At 40.9% G+C, this 22,498-nt stretch overlaps 1 protein-coding gene across 1 annotated transcript in view; it reads left to right on the plus strand.

The window, feature by feature from the left end:
- drosha (drosha ribonuclease III) overlaps positions 1-22,498 on the plus strand; it is a 263,319-nt gene that overhangs the window by 131,823 nt on the left and 108,998 nt on the right.

Below are 22,498 nucleotides of genomic sequence, written 5' to 3' on the forward strand. Positions count from 1 at the left end.
GAGCCGAAGAATGCATGAGTTTGTTAAAGGTTTGTTTGATACTTTTAACATTTATTATTAGGTAATAAGTTAAAGTTAAAGTCCCAACGATAGTCACACACACACTAGGTGTGGTGAAATTATCCTCAGCATTTGACCCATCCCCGTGTTCACCTCACAGGTGAGGGGAGCAGTGAGCAGCAGCAGTGGCCGCGCTCGGAAATCATTTGGTGATTTAACCCCCAATTCCAACCCTTGATGCTGAGTGCCAAGCAGGGAGGTAATGGGTCCAATTTTTATAGTCTTTGGTATGACTCGGTCGGGGTTTAAACCCACCACCTTCCAGTCTCAGGGCGGACACTCTAACCAGAAGGCACTGAGCAGGTGGCGTTGTGTGTATTATCTTAATATTATTTGTATTTCTGAAGACACATTTGTTTTGAGTGTTTTGAGAAGCTCCAACTCAGAGAGTCTAAATAAAAGAAAGCAAATGTGAGCAAAACCTAAAAGAGTTTAGCTTTTATCAAAAGGCAGCAATCATAAATGAAGCTTTCAGCACATACACAATGTTGACATCTATACTTATATTTTGATGAAGACGGGGAAAAACACGCATACTCGTAAACGGCACGTGCAACAGCAAGGGCAGAAAAGAAGCATGACTGTAGACACAAAGTTAAATCATGAAATGCAAATTTACCCAAACAACAACAATGCATATTTATCCGGGAGAGTCTTGATACAAATGTCCTTGACCCAGCCTGACACACAAAGAAGTTGTAGACCTCCATGCTTTTACAAGTTTACAAGAATGGCGTCTGGAGCACACGATAGTTCGATATGTTTGGGAATGGCACACACGAATAATCCTTTATCACTCTACAAGTCATTTTTTGATAAAGTATAGGGATCTATTTCACTGCATAGTTAGATTTGTGTGCTCATATCTGCTTTTTGCAGGAATATATAGGCCCATTCAGTGGCGTGCAGTCACTAGAGGCAGGGGAGGCGGGGCCTCACCTGCCATCATGGAAAGAAAAAAAAAAGGATAAAGGAAAAATTGTTATATGTATCCAGTGATTATACTAAAGTTATTTTCCATTTAACTTCACCAGTTTTAGATTATTTTTATTTTTATTTTCACATTTGCCGTTCAAATACTGAGAAGAGACGGTGCGGTGATCAGCAGCCAGTTGAGGCACGTCACTGATTTGTGCCTCAACATGGATTGTGCGCAATGACTCGGCTAACTGCTGGCCTGCTGTGCAGTGAGACCGTATTGCTATATGAATTATATTATACATTTCCATAGTTTAGTTAGCTGAGGTATATAATGTACAGTGTATTTTGTCAACAACTGTATGTGTGTAACGTATTTATTGTGCTGAGCGATCATAAAACTGGAGGCTCGTCTCATAACCTCGCCTCCTGGTGCCAAGCACCTCCGCCGCAGAATGCACCGCCCTACGGGAGCGCCACACCAACCAAAGCCCACACCCAAACCCTCCACGTGCAAGACCGAATTCACCCAAAAAAAGTCACTTAACAAGAAGCCAAAAAGTGCAAAAACAACAATGATCGCGCGGCGCGCCGGAGGAGCCGTGAACAGGGACACAACATTAGGTACACCTGCAGACTGCAGCGCGGATTTCATATTTCATTCATTCACAACTCTTCCAACACAAACACCACTGCTCCCGCACTTATAAGTAAAGGTAAGACCATAATAACGTTTTTTTTATTAAATGTGCTTTTTTGTGTGCTACAGTTTGTAAGTGTAAAGTTAAAGTTAAGTATACCAATGATTGTCACACACACACACTTGGTGTGGTGAAATTTGTCCTCTGCATTTGACCCATCCCCTTGTTCACCCCCTGGGAGGGGAGGGGAGCAGTGGGCAGCAGCGGCGCCGTGCCTGGGAATAATTTTTGGTGATTTAACCCCCAATTCCAACCCTTGATGCTGAGTGCCAAGCAGGGAAGAATGCTGGTATGAGCTTTTAAACATAACCCGTTAACTGCTGCCAATCAAATGGTGAATAAGATACTCTTTAGCGTTCATATGTTTGTAAATCTGACTGTGATGAAGTCAGTGCCTCACCTGACATGAACCTCACCGCACGCCACTGGGCCCATTGTGTCCTCAAATAGTGCGCACGCTGCTTGCTGCACAACAGCCATCTTGGCTTGGTTGACCACCGGTTTTCACTTCCGGGACAAAAAAATCACTTGTTAGAATTCAAGCAATACAGTTTCTTTATTTGCATTTCGCATCATCATCGTGTAACAGCATTTAATGATCAATATCTATAAATGAAAAATCCTAATGTAAAATTTGATCAGGAAAATAAATGTCACCTTTTTTTCTCGTCTGTCCTTTTCACTTCTCCAGTAAATATAGACTTTGTCCAGGTTGATGACCTTTTTTGCTTTAATTTTATGCGCATCAGCTGGTTCAGATGTCATTTTAACACCGTTTCTGGATGTTGTTTTGATACGATTCATTAAACTGAAGCCTCTTTCGCAATCTGCATTTGATGCTTGGAACGTAGCACGCATATCCTCAAGCTGTGAGATCTCCTTCAGTTCCTCACACCGGAGTGCTGCAGCCGCCATATCTAAAATTGTGCTGATTGATCCTTGTTAAAGTTTTTGTTTTATGATGTTCTATCATTTTAACATATTCACTGTTATGACATCTACATGTGGCCTCATACTTTTTCATTTAATTTAATTTCATTTTTATTTATCTCTTTCATTGATGTGCATTTTTGATCAATAGATAATTAAACTTTAGCAACTAAACACATATTTACACACCTATGCTTGAGAAGGAACAGGATGAAGAAAATCTTATATTTCCTGCCTCCTTCAACATAAGTAGTCTTACTTAATGGATAGCGCAGATTCACAAGCATACAAATACATCCAAATATAATGAAAACAAACAAAAAACACACAAAAAAAAAAAAAAGTGCAAAACTTCATCAAGTACAAACCGAACAAAAAAAGTAATATACACCTCACGGGATAATACAAAACAAATACAAAACCAGACAAAAAATAAGTAAAATAATAAATATAAAGCAAAATGTAGACACTTACGGCTGTCCAAATGATCGATGATTCGGTCTTTATATAGTTTTTTCAACTGGAATATATTTCTACAATCTTTTATCTCATTGTATAGAGAATTCAATAGTTTAACACCCACCACTGATATACACATTTGTTTTAAAGTTGTCCTTGAATACTGATGTTTGAAATGACCTTTTCTTCTATGCTCTTCATTCTCAGAAGTGATGACAAACAATTGTTTGTAAATTTGCTGCTAATGTTTTACTTTTAGCCTTAAATGTAACACATAATGTATGCAACTTTACTAGCTCCTGTAGTTTCAATAAACCAGAATTAATAAATAGTATGTTAGTGTGTTCTAGATCAGTGGTCCCCAACCTTTTTGTAACTGCGGACCAGTCAACGCTTGAAAATTTGTCCCACGGACCGGGGGTGGGGGGGGGGGATGTATATTTTTTATTTATGTATTTATTTTTTTTATTGTAGGTCATAACAAAATACAATCATGTGTGCTTACGGACTGTATCCCTGCAGACTGTATTGATCTATATTGATATATAATGTAGGAACCAGAAATATTAATAACAGAAAGAAACAACCATTTTGTGTAAATGGGGGAAGGAGGTTTGTTGGGTTGGTGCACTAATTGTAAGTGTATCTTGTGTTTTTTATGTTTATTTAATAAAAATTAAAAATAAATAAAAAAAATATATTTATATATATATATATTTTTTTTTTAAAAATTTATTATTATTATTTTTTCTTGTGTGGCCCGGTACCAATCGATCCAAGGACCGGTACCGGGCCGTGACCCCGTGGTTGGGGACCACTGTTCTAGATAATCTGCTTTACGAGTCATACCAAAGACTATAAAAATGGGACCCATTACCTCCCTGCTTGGCACTCAGCATCAAGGGTTGGAGTTGGGGGTTAAATCACCAAAATGATTCCCGGGCGCGGCGCCGCTGCTGCCCACTGCTCCCCAAGGGGATGGGTCAAATGCAGAGGACAAATTTCACCACATCTAGTGTGTGTGTGTGACCATCATTGGTACTTTAATCTTAATCTTTAATCTTATGAATAATCCTTGTAGCTCTTTTCTGTGGTTGATACAATGCCTTTGTTACTCTTATGTGTTCCCCCTCACTTCCACACAGTAGCTGATATATGGCAGTATGTATGTGGATCCAGACTCTAAATTAATGTCCGAGCTCAGCGCTTCAATTTCAATTGCAGACAATTATTTCAATTCATCCTCTGGAAAACGAGCATCAAAGTGATCGTTGAATAAAAAAAGTGATCTTCCTGGCATTTCTGGCATCAGCTGATGAAAATGTCGGCACTGCTGCAATAACCTCTTTATAAGTCATAACACCGTGGGTGCTGCAGGTGCTGGTCATCCTTGTCCTGTCATCAGTTGTTACTGCTGGTTGTATTAAACTCATTAAGTTGTAGTACAAAGTGGTACATAGTCAATATGTGTATCATTTTTACAGTTCAAGTTCCTTTTAAGCGCAGTTTAGGATTTACCCCACGCGCCAGACGTGGAAGCAGTGCGCTAGTGAGCATGCACAGACCTACTTAGTGGCCTAGTACACCTACTCAGTGGCCTAGTGGTTAGAGTGTCCGCCCTGAGATCGGTAGGCCGAGTCATACCAAAGACTATAAAAATGGGACCCATTACCTCCCTGCTTGGCCATCAGCATCAAGAGTTGGAATTGGGGGTTAAATCACCAAAAATGATTCCCGGGCGCGGCCACCGCTGCTGCCCACTGCTCCCCTCACCTCCCAGGGAGTGATCAAGGGTGATGGGTCAAATGCAGAGAATAATTTTGCCACACCTAGTGTGTGTGTGACAATCATTGGTACTTTAACTTACATTTGGAGGGAACATTGCTTGTGAGCGCCATTAACGTGCTCCTGGCAAATAGTCTTTTTAAAACAAATTTATGGAGCAATCTTCTTTTTTCCATGTTGGCCTGTTGAGTTTTTGGGACTCATGGTGAGTTGGCAAAATGGGCGAAACTTTTGTCAAAATGCGGACAAAAAAACCCCCACAGAAAAGGCACACACTGGTAAAGACTGGTAGTGTCCTGCAATGTGCAGCAAGTGACGTTGAGGGCTTTGCCTCAATACTAAAACACTGTGCCCTGCTTTTTGCTTGCAGGCGGAACACAAAATAATTTAAGCGTTAGTACACAGAGACATGGTTCACCCACAGAGGCACATTTGACTTGATCTAAAAGTTTGTAAATGGAAACGTTCGCAAATAAATGGGTCCGTAAACACAAGTTCTTCTGTACTGTAGTTTTCCGAGGATGACGGGTATGCATATGTGTGTATGTGACAGATAGGAAGAAAAGCTTTTACTTGGCACCACCTGTTGCTTAGTAAGTCTCCATAGCCTGAATATACAGTAAGACAAGTATTATTCAGACTTGCATATAAAAAAATAATATTGTTTTAAAATTGTTGTCACTACATACCATTCTACAAGAGTAATACAATGCCTATCAATCGATAATGAGTTTGTCATGCCCACTAAGGCTGTGAATCTTTGGGCACCACACAATTCAATTCGATTCTCAGGGGTAATGATTTGATTCAGAATTGATTCTTCATTCAAAAAGATTCTCGATTCAAAACTCAAACAGAATTCAAACTTTTTCTTTAACACTGGGTGCCAGTTCTATGATTACCATATTTTTTGGACTATAAGTCACAGTTTTTTTCATAATTTGGCCGGGGGTGCGACTTATACTCAGGAGCGACTTATGTGTGAAATTATTAACACATTAGCGTAAAATATCAAATAATATTATTTAGCTCATTCACGTAAGAGACTAGACGTATAAGATTTCATGGGATTTAGCGATTAGGAGTGACAGATTGTTTGGTAAACGTATAGCATGTTCTATATGTTATAGTTATTTGAATGACTCTTACCATAATATGTTACGTTAACATACCAGGCACGTTCTCAGTTGGTTATTTATGCCTCATATAACGTACACTTATTCAGCCTGTTGTTCACTATTCTTCATTTATTTTAAATTGCCTTTCAAATGTCTATTCTTGGTGTTGGCTTTAATCAAATACATTTCCCCCAAAAATGCGACTTATACTCCAGTGCGACTTATATATGTTTTTTTCCTTCTTTATTATGCATTTTTGGCCGGTGCAACTTATACTCCGGAGCGACTTATACTCCGAAAAATACGGTAACTACATTCCGACATAAAATACATAAACAGCTCTGAAAAATGTCCATATTACTTAAAACAAAACAGGTTTTCTTTAAAAAAATGTACCCAAACATTTAAAAAAGTCAAATACAAATAAGGCAACAAGAGAAGTACCCAACACTTCTCTTTTCTAAAGTAAATCTGCACAGGAGATATGATCATCTACATCAAGGGTGGCCATTACGTCGATCGCGAGCTACCGGTCGATGGCGGAGGGTGTGTCAGTCGACCGCCAGCCAGGCATTGAAAAAATAGACCTAAAAATTAGCGATCATAAATCTTCACTACAACGTCACTTTCGTCACTTGATTGACATTCAAGGCACCCGAGGATCTTGTGAAATGATGCTGGCTGCTGCCAGCTCAGTGCGAAGGAAAAAAAAGACCGCCAGGAAGGCGATAAACACTTTTTAATTCAACCGTACCTCCTGTCAAAAGCCTAAAGACTGACCGCACAGTTCCTGTCTTCACAATAAAAGCGCAGCTCCATCCCGCCTGCGTTAACAAAATAAGTGTTAGCAAGCTACGGAGTTTGCCGGTAATGTATTTCTTGTAAAGCGTGTAAAAAGCACTATGAAAGCTGGACAAATAAAATGCCAAAAAAAAAACCACTTTAATGTGGTATAAGACAGGAAGGAGGACTTTTTTTTCTCCATTTGAAAATGTGGACGTTATCATCACTACTGTCTGATTCCAAGTCATCAGACTCAGATAATACACCAACTTATATTCTTTTCTTCATGAAAGAAAGGAATCTATATGTTAAGTATGCATGTATGCAATGCCCTATATGTAGGCATTAGCCAGGCCTCCCTCGCCCGCCTGCAGCTCGTGCAGAACTCTGCTGCTCGTCTGCTAACACAGACCCGCAGACGTGAGCACATCACCCCTATGTTAGCGTCCCTTCACTGGCTCCCTGTGCGTTACCGAATCAATTTTAAACTCTTTTTATTTGTTTTTAAATGTCTAAACAACCTCGCGCCAACATATCTCTCCGACCTCCTTCAGCCTTACTGCCCCACCCGATCCCTAAGATCAGCCGATCAGCTGCTACTGACGGTCCCAGACACAAGGCTGAAGCTTAGAGGTGACAGAGCTTTCGCCGCTGCTGCTCCCAAGCTCTGGAACGACCTACCTCTTAGTGTTAGACAAGCCTCCTCTCTTCCTGTTTTTAAATCTCTCTTAAAAACATACTTTTATTCCATGGCTTTTAAAACTGAGTGATATCCATCCTGCAATGGCGCCCCATAATACACCTGCTGTGAACCTGTTTTTATGTTTTATTTATTTTATTTTTTTATTTTTTTATCGTGTTCTGTTTGTGTTGTGTTGTGTTTGCTCGGTTCTCGTATTATCTTTTAACCTGCCCATTGTACAGCACTTTGGCTACCCCTGTGGTAAATTTTAAATGTGCTTTATAAATAAAGTTGAGTTGATTTGATTTGATGTATTTTTTAATTAAAACACTTAACATGTGAACAAAAACGGCAAAATAAATATAAATTATATATACAAACCCCGTTTCCATATGAGTTGGGAAATTGTGTTAAATGTAAATATAAACGGAATACAATGATTTGCAAATCCTTTTCAACCCATATTCAATTGAATGCACTACAAAGACAACATATTTGATGTTCAAACTCATAGACTTTATTTTTTTTTTGCAAATAATTAACTTAGAATTTCATGGCTGCAACACGTGCCAAAGTAGTTGGGAAAGGGCATGTTCACCACTGTGTTACATGGCCTTTCCTTTTAACAACACTCTGTAAACGTTTGGGAACTGAGGAGACACATTTTTGAAGCTTCTCAGGTGGAGTTATTTCCCATTCTTGCTTGATGTACAGCTTAAGTTGTTCAACAGTCCGGGGGTCTCCGTTGTAGTATTTTAGGCTTCATAATGCACCACTCATTTTCAATGGGAGACAGGTCTGGACTACAGGCAGGCCAGTCTAGTACCCGCACTCTTTTACTATGAAGCCACGTTGATGTAACACGTGGCTTGGCATTGTCTTGCTGAAATAAGCAGGGGCGTCCATGGTAATGTTGCTTGGATGGCAACATATGTTGCTCCAAAACCTGTATGTACCTTTCAGCATTAATGGCGCCTTCACAGATGTGTAAGTTACCCATGTCTTGGGCACTAACACACCCCCATACCATCACAGATGCTGGCTTTTCAACTTTGCGCCTATAACAATCTGGATGGTTCTTTTCCTCTTTGGTCCGGAGGACACGACGTCCACAGTTTCCAAAAACTATTTGAAATGTGGACTCGTCAGACCACAGAACACTTTTCCACTTTGTATCAGTCCATCTTAGATGAGCTCAGGCCCAGCAAAGCCGACGGCGTTTCTGGGTGTTGTTGATAAACGGTTTTCGCCTTGCATAGGAGAGTTTTAACTTGCACTTACAGATGTAGGGACCAACTGTAGTTACTGACAGTGGGTTTCTGAAGTGTTCCTGAGCCCATGTGGTGATATCCTTTACACACTGATGTTGCTTGTTGATGCAGTACAGCCTGAGGAATCGAAGGTCACGGGCTTAGCTGCTTACTTGCAGTGATTTCTCCAGATTCTCTGAACCCTTTGATGATATTACGGACCGTAGATGGTGAAATCCCTAAATTCCTTGCAATAGCTGGTTGAGAAAGGTTTTTCTTAAACTGTTCAACAATTTGCTCACGCATTTGTTGACAAAGTGGTGACCCTCGCCCCATCCTTGTTTGTGAATGACTGAGCATTTCATGGAATCTACTTTTATACCCAATCATGGCACCCACCTGTTCCCAATTTGCCTGTTCACCTGTGGGATGTTCCAAATAAGTGTTTGATGAGCATTCCTCAACTTTATCAGTATTTATTGCCACCTTTCCCAACTTCTTTGTCACGTGTTGCTGGCATCAAATTCTAAAGTTAATGATTATTTGCAAAAAATGTTTATCAGTTTGAACATCAAATATGTTGTCTTTGTAGCATATTCAACTGAATAAGGGTTGAAAAGGATTTGCAGATCATTGTATTCCATTTATATTTACATCTAACACAATTTCCCAACTCATATGGAAACGGGGTTTGTATATAAATATATGTATATGTGTATATGAGGTTGATCACCTCGACTTGGTCATTTAAAAAGTAGCTCACCTGCCGAAAAAGTTTGGGCACCCCTGATCTACATCAACAATATGATTTGCCTGAATGGCTGGACTTGACAGGACAGATTAAAAAATATATATATATATAATTTTTTTTACATACATTTTTTTGCATTGATTAAGAATCGTTGCGATTAATTCGAAAATATATATTTTTTAACACCCCTCATGCCTCCATGCGCCCATTCCCAATTTTAAATGCGCTTCATTCCCCTGAAACCTGTGTTGGAATATGACGTGCTCATAAGATTTGAGCGGCCAAGCAGAGCGCGCAAACGGCTTAGTGTGCATGTTTTTTGACCTTTGTTTTATTTGTTTCTCTGCCGCGGTGACCGCTGAACCTGTGCTGTGTTGCGAGTGGCGGATAATCTCCTCCTTTGCATGGGCAAAGCCCCCCCCCCCCCCCCCCCCCCCCCCGCACTGGAGAACGTGTCTATCTCCTGAGCCGGCGGCAGGGCAATTCTCTGTCTGCCGACGCACACTCCGAGGTAGAAAGAAAGAAAGAAAGAAAGAGAGAGAAAGGCGGCGCAGGAATGGAAAGCAAAGGCATCTGCAATGCAAATGTCTGCCCTGCAACCCTGAATAATTCAAAGTGTTGAATGGAAATCTTGCTTTTCTGATCCTCTGTCATTAACTTCTGCCAGAGTGGGCCATTCTCATTCGGGCTCTTTTGGCCTGTGCACCTCCTGCTCTCCGTGCCCCCGCCCACCGGCGCCCACTTTACGGCGGAAAAACCACTAGCCACGTTCATAGAAACCGTTGCCCTCCTGTTTGCCTCTCAGGTCCTCGCGTCTGATAAGCCTCATCGCTTCCTTCCGACTGAAAAGAATTGGGAGAAAAGCCCCCCCCCCTGTCTCTGTTTTTATGGCCCTAATTTCCTTGTACAGTTGATCTGTGGATTATACGCTGCCAGCAGCCATGGGGGATACAGATGGTGAACCTTTGTGAGGGCTCTTTCTAAGCTCTTCCTATTAAAAGAACGGAGAGAAAGGATTATCTACCGCTCGCTGAATATCAGATTCCTGCACAATGCAGCCGGTGTGTTCAATGAGCGAGTGCTGTTCCTTTTGTTAATTGCAGCCATTGTAGATCTGCAAGTTGTTGAGAGTCAGAGGCCCCGGCATCATTTTTTGGAAAAGATGTTTGTGTTGAAACTTTTTTTGTATTTTCTTCTCCCCGCCTCGTTTTTAATGTGTTGTTTTCTGCGTCCGTCTGCTGCTTCAGCCCCTATTGAGCTGAGAGGAAGCTTAATATATTATTTGATGGATTAGAGTCTGAGCGTTTTTGAATAATTCATTCTGGGTTATTAATGTGACTGTCAGCCGCTGGTGTTTCATATGCCCCCGACTCGCGCTTTTTAGTGGTCACGGAGAGCTCTCAGACATTGGAATTCGGTTCCCAAACATAGCGCAGCCGAGTCGGCGACGGCTGCCTGAACGAGGCTTCTGACGGATGTGGAGATTCATTAAGAGGTAGGCCCGGTGTGGCTGAGGCTCCTTCTCTCTGCCCGGAAAACTTGATTGTGGAGTTTGTGTTGTCGCTGACCTCCAGCGTGGTGCAATTTCACTTGCTCCAAGTCGCGGTTTTTACAGTCTTATCCTCAATCTAAATCCTCGAAGATAAAATTGCCAGGTCTGTTGTCCAAAGGCGACCGGAAGATGATCACTGCCACAGTCTTAAAGGCCTACTGAAACCCACTACTACCGACCACGCAGTCTGATAGTTTATACATCAATGATGGATTCTTAACATTGCAACACATGCCAATACGGCCGGGTTAACTTATAAAGTGCAATTTTAAATTTCCTGCGAAACTTCCGGTTGAAAACGTCTCGGTATGATGACGTTTGCGCGTGACGTCACGGAGTGAACGGAAGTATTCGGACCCCATTGGATCCAATACAAAAAGCTCTGTTTTCACCACATAATTCCACAGTATTCTGGACATCTGTGTTGGTGAATCTTTTGCAATTTGTTCAATGAACAATGAAGACTGCAAAGAAGAAAGCTGTAGGTGGGATCGGTGTATTAGCGGCGGACTACAGCAACACAACCAGGAGGACTTTGAAATGGATAGCAGACGCGCTAGCCGCCGACCTCACCTTGTCTTCCTCCGTCTCCGGGCCGTCGACCGCATCTATGATCGGGTGAAGTCCTTCGTCGCTCCGTCGATCGCTGGTGAGCACGGGTGTTGATGAGCAGATGAGGGCTGGCTGGCGTAGGTGGATAGCTAATGTTTTTAGCATAGCTCTGTCGAGGTCCCGTAGCTAAGTTAGCTTCAATGGCGTCATTAGCAACAGCATTGTTCAGCTTAGACAGGCTGGAAAGCATTAACCGTGTATTTACAGGTCCATGGTTTAATAGTATTGTTGATCTTCTGTCTATCCTTCCAGTCAGGGGTTTGTTTCTTTTGTTTCTATCTGCATTTAAGCACAATGCTATCATGTTAGCTCCGTAGCTAAAGAGCTTCGCCGATGTATTGTCGTGGGGATAAAAGTCACTGTGAATGTCCATTTCGCGTTCTTTCATTTTCAAGAGGATATAGTATCCAAGGTGGTTTAAAATACCAATCCGTGATCCACAATAGAAAAAGGAGAAAGTGTGGAATCCAATGAACCCTTGTACCTAAGTTACGGTCAGAGCGAAAAAAGATACGTCCTGCATTGCACTCTAGTCCTTCACTCTCACGATCCTCATCCACAAATCTTTCATCCTCGCTCAAATTAATGGGGTAATCGTCGCTTTCTCGGTCCGAATCGCTCTCGCTGCATTGTAAACAATGGGGAAATGTGAAGAGCCTTCCAACCTGTGACGTCACGCTACTTCCGGTACAGGCAAGGCTTTTTTTTATCAGCGATCAAAAGTTGCGAACTTTATCGTCGATGTTCTCTACTAAATCCTTTCAGCAAAAATATGGCAATATCGCAAAATGATCAAGTATGACACATAGAATGGATCTGCTATCCCCGTTTAGATAAAAAAAAATAATTTCAGTAGGCCTTTAAACACTTTGAGTCACCACAGGTCCACCAAGTTGATGCCAAAACTTTGTTCTACTGATGTGATTAAACACTGCATTGGTTGAAAGGGGTCATATTATGATTGTTCTACATTTAAAACACTTCATTGTAATGGTGGTTCTTTGGTCAAAATGTTACACAGATTATGTTTTACAGACCATCTTCAAGCTGCTTTCTGACCGTCTCTTCAGGATGTACCGTTTAGTGGCCAGTCTTATTTACGTGCCTCCACTTCGACAGCATCTTCTCTTCGTCATCCATGTTATAGTTTTTAGCACTTCCATAGCTAGTCTACTGACGGATATAAGTTAGAACTATACTCTACTTTGTGTTAGAAATGGCAACGGTGGAGGATCTGTGTGCATGTACGAGCCAGTCTGCCTCACAACAAGAGGATAGCTTAAAATAAAGTGCTTATTGACTACCGTGTGGAACTATAATGGCGGATTCACTCAAAGCTCTTTGGGTAAAACTTTACCTTTATATGAATAAACCGCTGATGTCACTAGGGATGTCCGATAATATCGGCAGCCCGATATTATCGGCCGATAAATGCTTTAAAATGTAATATTGGAAATTATCGGTATCGGTTTCATAATTATCGGTATCGGTTTCTAAAAGTAAAATGTATGACGTTTTAAAACGCCGTTGTGTACACGGACGTAGGGAGAGGTACAGAGTGCCAATAAACATTAAAGGCATTTCCTTTGCATGCGTGCCGTCCGAGTCCCATAATATCTACCGGCTGTTCTCATCACGAATTAATGCAATCCATACTTGGTCAACAGCCATACAGGTCACACTGAGGGTGACCGTATAAACAACTTTAACACTGTTACAAATAAGCGCCACACTGTGAACCCACACCAAACAAGAATGACAAACACATTTCGGGAGAACATCCGCACTGTAACACAACATAAACACAACAGAACAAATACCCAGAATCCCTTGCAGTACTAACTCTTCCGGGACGCTACAATATAAACCCCCCCGCTACCCTCTACCCCCACCCACCCCAACCCCGCCCACCTCAACCTCCTCATAGTCTCTCTCAGGGAGAGCATGTCCCATATTCCAAGCTGCTGTTTGGATAGATAGATAGATAGATAGATAGATAGATAGATAGATAGATAGTACTTTATTGATTCCTTCAGTAGAGTTCCCTCAGGAAAATTTAAATTCCAGCAGCAGTGTACAGAATTAAGATCAAATTTAAAAAGTAAAACGTAAATAATGGGGATAAATGGAAACAGAATAGAAAAATATTACAATAAGAATAAAAATAAAAAGCAACAATGACAATAAAAATATAACAGTGAAATAAGATTATAACAAGAGAAACTAGGCAGTAGTGACCACGTTATGAAAAAGTATTGCACTGTTATTGTTTTGAGGCATGTTAAAATAAATAATTCACTTTGTGACTTCAATAATAAATAAAAACATTTCCATAACTTAAGTTGATTTATTTTGAAAAACCTTGTTACATTGTTTAATGCATCCAGCGGGGCATCACAACAAAATTAGGCATAATAATGTGTTAATTCCACGACTGTATATATCGGTATCGGTATTCTAGAGTTGGACAATATCGGATATCGGTAAAAAAGCCATTATCGGACATCTCTAGATGTCACATCTGGGGAAAAACATTACAAATTGGGCAATTTCCAAACGGAAGTATGAAGGCAGGCAAGATTGTTTTATAGATACAGTATTTCCGCAATGCCCCATTGTTTGATTTCACATTTTCAGGACTTACACAGATCCCAGACACACATGAGCAGGCAATAATAGGTAAGAAAAGTTGGTTTTGCATAATTGGTCCCCTTTAAGTCACAGGCAGCAATCTAACGGTACATGTATTCCTAATGACATACTGTATATAGTTGCTGAACCTATGTTTTTACCTATTCCCCCACACAAAGCACTTTGAGAGAGGGACGGAAAGTGCAACTGCCTCAACATTATAGCCAAATGTAAACAAACGCTGTTAAAGTTTCGGAACACTTAGCCTTCCCGGAAAAACGCGTAAATAATGACAAGTGGAGAGGATGAAAGTAGTGTGTCGCTATTGTCCAGTACAGATGGACAACAGAGCTACAGGCTGGAACTAATAATGTTGCATTTGAGCAAAATAAACTTTTACTGTACTCAGAGTTGCATGAGTTAGACCAGGAGTTCTTAACCTTTTTGACCTCGGTGCCCCAATGTTTCCACTACAGAGGGGCCAGGGTCCCACTTATATATTAACACTGAATTAGTAAATGTTCTTGGTTTTAATCATATTCATCAATCATATCTAACCAACTTACAGTTTAACAGGGTAAACCTTGTCAAATGATGTTAAAGCATGTGTTAATCACAGAGGTTATAAACATGGCTTAGGTCAGGCTGATTACAAAAATAATACTAATCAATTATACTGCAAAAAAAAAGGACTCATTAAAACTGCTCAAAAATAAATTGTGCAGTGCTGAAATGAATCAATTATAATAAAATTAACGGTATTAGATGTTTCTTAAATAAATACATTTTAAGTGCAAATTAAAATACAGCTTCACCACTTAAAGGCCTACTGAAATGAATTTTTTTTATTTAAACGGGAATAGCAGATCCATTCTATGTGTCATACTTGATCATTTCGCGATATTGCCATATTTTTGCTGAAAGGATTTAGTAGAGAAAATCGACGATAAAGTTCGCAAATTTTGCTCGCTGATAAAAAAAAGCCTTGCCTGTACCGGAAGAAGCGTGATGTCACAGGAGCTAGTAATTCTCACAATTCCCCGTTGTTTACAATGGAGCGAGAGATTCGGAGCGACAAAGCGACGATTACCCCATTAATTTGAGCGAGGATGAAAGATTCGTAGATGAGGAATGTTACAGTGAATGACTAGAGAGGCAGTGATGGACGTATCTTTTTTCGCTCTGACCGTAACTTAGGTACAAGCTGGCTCATTGGATTCCACACACTCTCCTTTTTCTATTGTGGATCACGGATTTGTATTTTAAACCACCTCGGATACTATATCCTCTTCAAAATGAGAGTCGAGCACGCGAAATGGACATTTAAAGTGACTTTTATCTCCACGACAATACATCGGTGACACACTTAGCTACTGAGCTAACGTGATAGCATCGTTCTCAAATGAAGATAGAAACAAAAGAAATAAACCCCTGACTGGAAGGGTAGACAGAAGATCAACAATACTATTAAACCATGTACATGTAACTACACGGTTAAAAATTCTCAGCCTTGTAAGGCTTAACAATGCTGTTGCTAACGACGCTAAGGCTAATTTAGCAACTTAGCAACCAGACCTCACAGAACTATGATAAAAACATTAGCGCTCCACCTACGCCAGCCAGCCCTCATCTTCCCATCAACAGCCGTGCTCACCTGCTTTCCAGCGATCGACGGCGCGACGAAGGACTTCATCCGTGGGTTTGGCGGCAAGCATCGGCTAGGCGTAGTAAGTAGTCCTTGTTGTGTTGCTGTAAGTGTTGTACTTAGCCGCTAATACACCGATCGATCCCACCTACAACGTTCTTCTTTGCAGCCTCCATTGTTCATTAAACAAATTGCAAAAGATTCACCAACACAGATGTCCAGAATACTGTGGAATTTTGTCGAAGAAAACAAGAGGTTTTTGTATCGGGTCGATGGGGTACAACCACTTCCGTGGATTTTGTGACGTCACGCGCATAAATCATATCCAAAGGAGTTTTTCAACCGGAAGTGTGGCGGGAATTTTAAAATTGCACTTTATAAGTTAACCCGGCCGTATTGGCATGTGTTTCAATGTTAAGATTTCATCTTTGATATATAAACTATCAGACTGCGTGGTCGGTAGTAGTGGGTTTCAGTAGGCCTTCTTTATGACTTCAGCACCAGACTTTTTATGTTTCTTTGAGATTGTCATTACTGCCACAAGTAGTGTAAAATGGTTACAACAATCGTTAAAAAACACTGATGTAGACATCCGTCTATCCATTTTCTACCGCTTGTCCCGTTCGGGGTCGCAGGGCGTGCTATATAATATGCCACATTTGCCTGGCGTTAGTTTTTAATACCATCGGTATGTTGTGATAATGCGATGTTGATGACACATTCTAGCTATCTTCTGCAAATTTGACAGAAAAGTGAACAAAAGCGTCCCTAATGCAATGTAGCGTCCTCGCTCGTGAGCTAGCGGCTAATGTCCCTCCACGGTGCAGCTTCTAAATCAATAAACCGCAGACCTCCTTGACAACAAATAAAATTGTTTTTTTACACGTGTCATTATTACTGGAGGACAAGGAATACCTAAGCATGCTACACTACACACCATAGGACGATACAAAAAAGCATAGCAAGGCGCTAAGCTAGCGCTCTTGAACGTAAACAGAGCTGAGCGGATTTATACAAATATTGACAGTATTAGTGTATGGTTGATACTCGAGTGATTAGAGGGATGTTTATCTCAAAACCGTTATGGCATTTTTTTATTGTTCACAAATTCAGGAATTTTTTTGTTGTTGCTTTTCTTTAGTTATTTTGCTCTGTTTGTAATAAAAGGGAATAAGGAAACAATTTAAATATTGATTGATATTGTTACACCGCCATGCTGTGTTTTTGCTGCATATCAGTTGAGACCAAAAATATAATCATTTAATGATCCGGGCATTTTTTTGTATGTCTTTTGTATAAACAATATTGTAACTACATGGTATTGGATCAGTACCCACATTTGTAGTATCGCCTAAAACTAATTTAAAGTATCCAGAAAGAAAAATATGATTATTACATTTTACCTGTAGTGTAGATGTAAGTAACCGTTTTACAACAGAGAGAAACCAAATAGTAAATTAACAAATAGAACATTAATAGTTTTGAGAACATAATACAACTGGAAATGATGCTGAATAAGGAGCCTTTGTAACCTGTTTTGAAATGGTTCTTTTATCATTATATGCCAAATAATATACAGTGGCATCGCAAGACGCTGCAATATGTACATTGTGATATAGATTTGACCACACCTGTAATCATTCCAACTGTTCAAACTCTTACTGTTGTAATTTAGATTTTTGTATTTGAGTATTTAATTTACCGAAGAATTACTGGTTGGCAGTTTTGCATTTTTTTATGTTCCATTTTCAAAATCAGATTTTAACACAAAAACTAAGCAGTTTTATGTTTTGTTCGCTTACTGTACCGAACATAAACTAAATCGTGATTTTAAAACCGAGGTACATAATGAACCGTGACTGTGGCATACACATATACTCTTAGTTGTTACCGTACTTTCTGGACTATAAGCGGTATACAAGCCGCACCCACTAAATTTTAGAAGAAAAAATATTTGTCAATATTTTTTTTAGCCACATATATATACGTTGTGCAATGAGTTATTTACACAGAAATATTTTGTAAATGTTTATTTACATACATTCCAAACGGTGCCTGTAACAGGCAGTAAAACGGCTGATCAAACAAAACAGAAGTCATCGTCACAGACATACTAGCTGCGGAAGCTAGCTCTCCAATCAGCTAAAAAATCTCAATAACTCCACAGTGACGTTTGGTGAATTTACTGAGGAATTGGTGAAACTGAAACAATACAAAAAGAATGCCATTGTAAGTTAATACTAACACAGACACTAGCAAACGTGTTAGCATATGAGCTAACACGTTTGCTAGTGTAGTGTAACACGGGGGGACGGCGTGGCGAAGTTGGGAGAGTGGCCGTGCCAGCAATCTGAGGGTTACTGGTTCAATCCCCACCTTCTACCATCCTAGTCACGTCCGTTGTGTCCTTGGGTAAGACACTTCACCCTTGCTCCTGATGGGTCCTGGTTACCGCCTTGCATGGCAGCTCCCGCCATCAGTGTGTGAATGTGTGTGTGAATGGGTGAATGTGGAAATACTGTCAAAGCGCTTTGGGCTCCTTAAAACGGGGTAGAAAAGCGCTATACAAGTACAACCATTTACCATTTATTTTTACTAATGATTACATTACGATAGCACGTACAAATATGCATGAAAGCACTCCAACAGACAGCACATATGGGACAGTTTAGTAAGTATGATTTGTTTTAGTTATATTGTAAAATTGCTTGGAGTTAAGAATGAAGAATCCTTTTGAGATGAAACGCTATGGACGGTCCTACTTCCTGTTCAAGGCATTAAAACAGGAAGTACCTTTTCAACCCGCAACACCTGCAGTGAGCGTACTCATACAAAAGATGGCGCTATCGCGTAAACTGTGATACACTATTTCAGTGTCTCGGTTTGGGTTTAATGAAGACTATCGAACACAAAACATTATGGCCGTTCGCAAAGAAAAATCATCCAATTGGTCGCACCGTTTTATAAGCCGCAGTATGCGGTATTGTAACATTACATTTTCCCCCTTTGAGCCTTTGTCCAGGGTGTACCCCGCCTTCCGCCCGAATGCAGCTGAGATAGGCTCCAGCAACCCCCCGTGACCCTGAAAGGGACAACTGTAGAAAATGGATGGATGGATGGGAGCCTTTTTTAAATTTAAGTGTTGTCCCTAATCTCAATTTTATTCTTAGGAAATATAGCAAAAAAGCAGCTACATGCCACAAATGGTCTTTGGGTCGCACCTGGTTTAAACTAAAAGCCAAGCAAGCCTGTAAATAACCGATGGAATGCTGACAGAGGGACTCCTGTGACCGTTGCCCCCTCAATCCCCATCAGCTGGGTTGAGCTCTCTGTGGTGGACTGTGTTGCAGCCGTGCAGCGGCTCGGCCCGGTCACGATGCCGCTGCAAGACGAGCTGCAAAGGGATGCGAGCGTCTAATTGCCAGGGCCTCTTTGCGGCTGCGTGTTGAGGCTGTCAGCTGCCGGGCCGGACTGAAGCGCACATCTCCGTTTAATGATTGCACCAAGTTGTGCAATTGATTGGATGGCTTTGGGGCACACTTTTTTGCACTGACAGCCTCCCTGTCAGGACTGCTCCAGTGTGAATTAACTGCATATCTTGGTTTCTTCATCCAAAGGCCCTTTGATTGACACCAAAGGTGTTGCTTTGAGATTTTTTAATACCTTCTTACCCGCGAGGCTCTTCTGCGTTCTCTCCCACCTTCTTCTCCTTCATGGTAGAAGTTTGAAGAACGTAATCAGAAAAAGCAAAAAGTTTGTGTTTTAACGACTTTGACGCCTCCATTCGGGAGCCGTGTCGTCAAATAATGAAGAACTCTGCCTCGCGGCCGGCCACCCCCCCATCTCAGCGCGCACACACGCACAAATGTATCATGAGTGGTACTTAAAAGCCATCGCAATGTGGTCTCACAGCTGGTCTCCAGAGGCAACATCTGTCACGTAGCAGCATCTCAAAGTCTGGTCCACATGATGCAAAAACCACAAATCCGGTGCTGATACTTAGTGGAGAACATCCTGGGATGAACCACTCCTCTCTGGAGAGATTCATGTGGTCTACACGGCCACCTCATGCCAAAATTACAGCAGGCCTACGTTTGAGGTGCACATCTGAAAGGAGTTAAAGCCTGCGCTGCCTCTCAAAAGGCCACACGTGCTTGTTTATTTTTGGAAAGGAATATCTTCTGTTGGGGGGAATTACTGTATCTCAGTCAACACTAATGTAAACTGTAGGATGTGAAGTGCAGGCCAAAGCAACAGATGGCAGTCTCATCTCTGACTGGATAGATTTTATTCATTGTAACAAAAAAACCCTTTCTGGAAAATGGAGAATCATTCATGTAGAGCAGTGGTCCCCAACCACCGGGCCGCACAAGAAATATTTTTTTTATTTTTATTAAATCAACATATAAAACACAATATAGATCAATACAGTCTGCAGGGATACAGTCCGTAAGCACACATGATTGTATTTCTTTATGAAAAAAAAAATAATAATACACGTGTAAGTATGTATATAAGTAACACGTGTACATGCGTTAGCTTTGGGTGTTGCTAGCTAATAATATCAATTGGGATAGTTGGCATTAGCTGTCATTGAATATATATTCTATCATAACAACAAAATAACTGCAAATTGGGCATTGCTTCTCTTGGACTGCTTTTGTATGCGTGCACACGCTCCCTGCACGTACGTGTTGACGGGACAGGGTTAACACCAATAATTTTTAGATTACATAAACCTACTAATTGTGAAAAATAGAGATGTCCGATAATGTTTTTTTTGCCGGTATCCGATATTCCGATATTGTTCAACTCTTAATTACCGATTCTGACATCAACCGATACCGATATATACAGTCGTGGAATTAACACATTATTATGCCTAATTTTTGTTGTGATACCCCGCTGGATGCATTAAACAATGTAACAAGGTTTTCCAAAATAAATCAACTCAAGTTATGGGAAAAAATGCCAACATGGCACTGCCATATTTATTATTGAAGTCACAAAGTGCATTATTTTTTTGAACATGCCTCAAAACAGCAGCTTGGAATTTGGGACATGCTCTGAGAGAGCATGAGGAGGTTGAGGTGGGGCAGCAGGGTTTGGGGGGTAAGGGATATCAGGGGTGTATATTGTAGCGTCCCGGAAGAGTTAGTGCTGCAAGGGGTTCTGGGTATTTGTTTTGTTGTGTTTATGTTGTGTTACGGTGCAGATGTTGTCCCGAAATGTGTTTGTCATTCTTGTTTGGTGTGGGTTCACAGTGTGGCGCATATTTGTAACAGTGTTAAAGTTGTTTATACGGCCACCCTCAGTGTGACCTGTATGGCTGTTGACCAAGTATGCCTTGCATTCACTTGTGTGTGTGAAAAGCCGTAGATATTATGTGACTGGGCCGGCACGCAAAGGCAGTGCCTTTCAGGTTTATTGGCGCTCTGTACTTCTCCCTACGTCCGTGTACACAGCGGCGTTTTAAAAAGTCATACATTTTACTTTTTGAAACCGATACCGATAATTTCCGATATTACATTTTAAAGCATTTATCGTCCGATAATATCGGCAGTTCGATATTATCGGACATCCCTAGTGACAATTATAGTTTTGAAACAAATGTTTGGTGTTAAACCACTAGTGGTAGCATAAACTTGCCGGTGGTGTTGTAGTTTTTGCTTTGAACAATACAACTGAAAAAGTTGCAAACAGCCCATTTAAAACTGTTTTTGTGCACAATGAGTCAAGGAGCCTGCTGGGTGAGACTTAACAGTCAAACGTAATCACATTTTACCTCCATTAGAGTTCATAGTGAGTTTGTTTGTGAAGGACACATCAGACCGGCTGGGTGGCTGTTTGTCATCGTGTGTTTGTCATCTGTTTGCGTTTCTTTATGGCTCCCGTTGATGTCGCCGCGTCTTCACAGAGGCTGCGTCGGTGTGCAAATGGCCTGTTAGCCATCTGAAAGCACTTTTCCTCCCCAAATGATGAATTCCGCATATGTTTTTTGATGTCTTCTATGAAAGCCCCGCGCGCGCCTTCCCACTCGCCGCCACACTCGCGCGCCCATTTCCCCGCGCCTCATTTATGCGCGTAATAAAAACCGCTGCATGATTGTATACCCAATTTGCCAGGTGGTTATTGCTTTCTAAATTGAATGAGCCGCTCTAAGTGTGATGGTTGGAAGTTGTGCGCCGCTTAAAGGCACTATGATAGTTGGGGTGAGTTGAAGTTAAAGAACAAAACACGGCGAGGAGAGCTGACTTGTTAAAAAAAAAGAAAAAAAGAGGCAGATGCTGCAAATCATTACCGCAGCGAGACACATTTGTGAAATTCACCCTGCCAGCAGCCTTGCCTAATTCTGGACCAGTTCTTTGTCACATTTATTTTCTATTCCTCATCTTTTTGTTCTGCTTGGCTATGCACTACTTGCATTAAAAAAAAATATCTGCTGCACAGATAAACACTCTGCTTTTTATAATATTTGCTCTGACTTGAATAGTTTGCTGGAAAAATCCAAGTCATCTCTTCTAGTGTGGAGTCCGGAGGTCATTTTGCCTCAAAAAAATGTTCATAAAGCAATTATTGCGTTCTGCTGCTTCAATTAAAATCATGTTTTTTTATGAGGAC

Source organism: Entelurus aequoreus, linkage group LG15 (genome assembly GCF_033978785.1).
Source record: "Entelurus aequoreus isolate RoL-2023_Sb linkage group LG15, RoL_Eaeq_v1.1, whole genome shotgun sequence".
NCBI lineage: Eukaryota > Metazoa > Chordata > Actinopteri > Syngnathiformes > Syngnathidae > Entelurus > Entelurus aequoreus.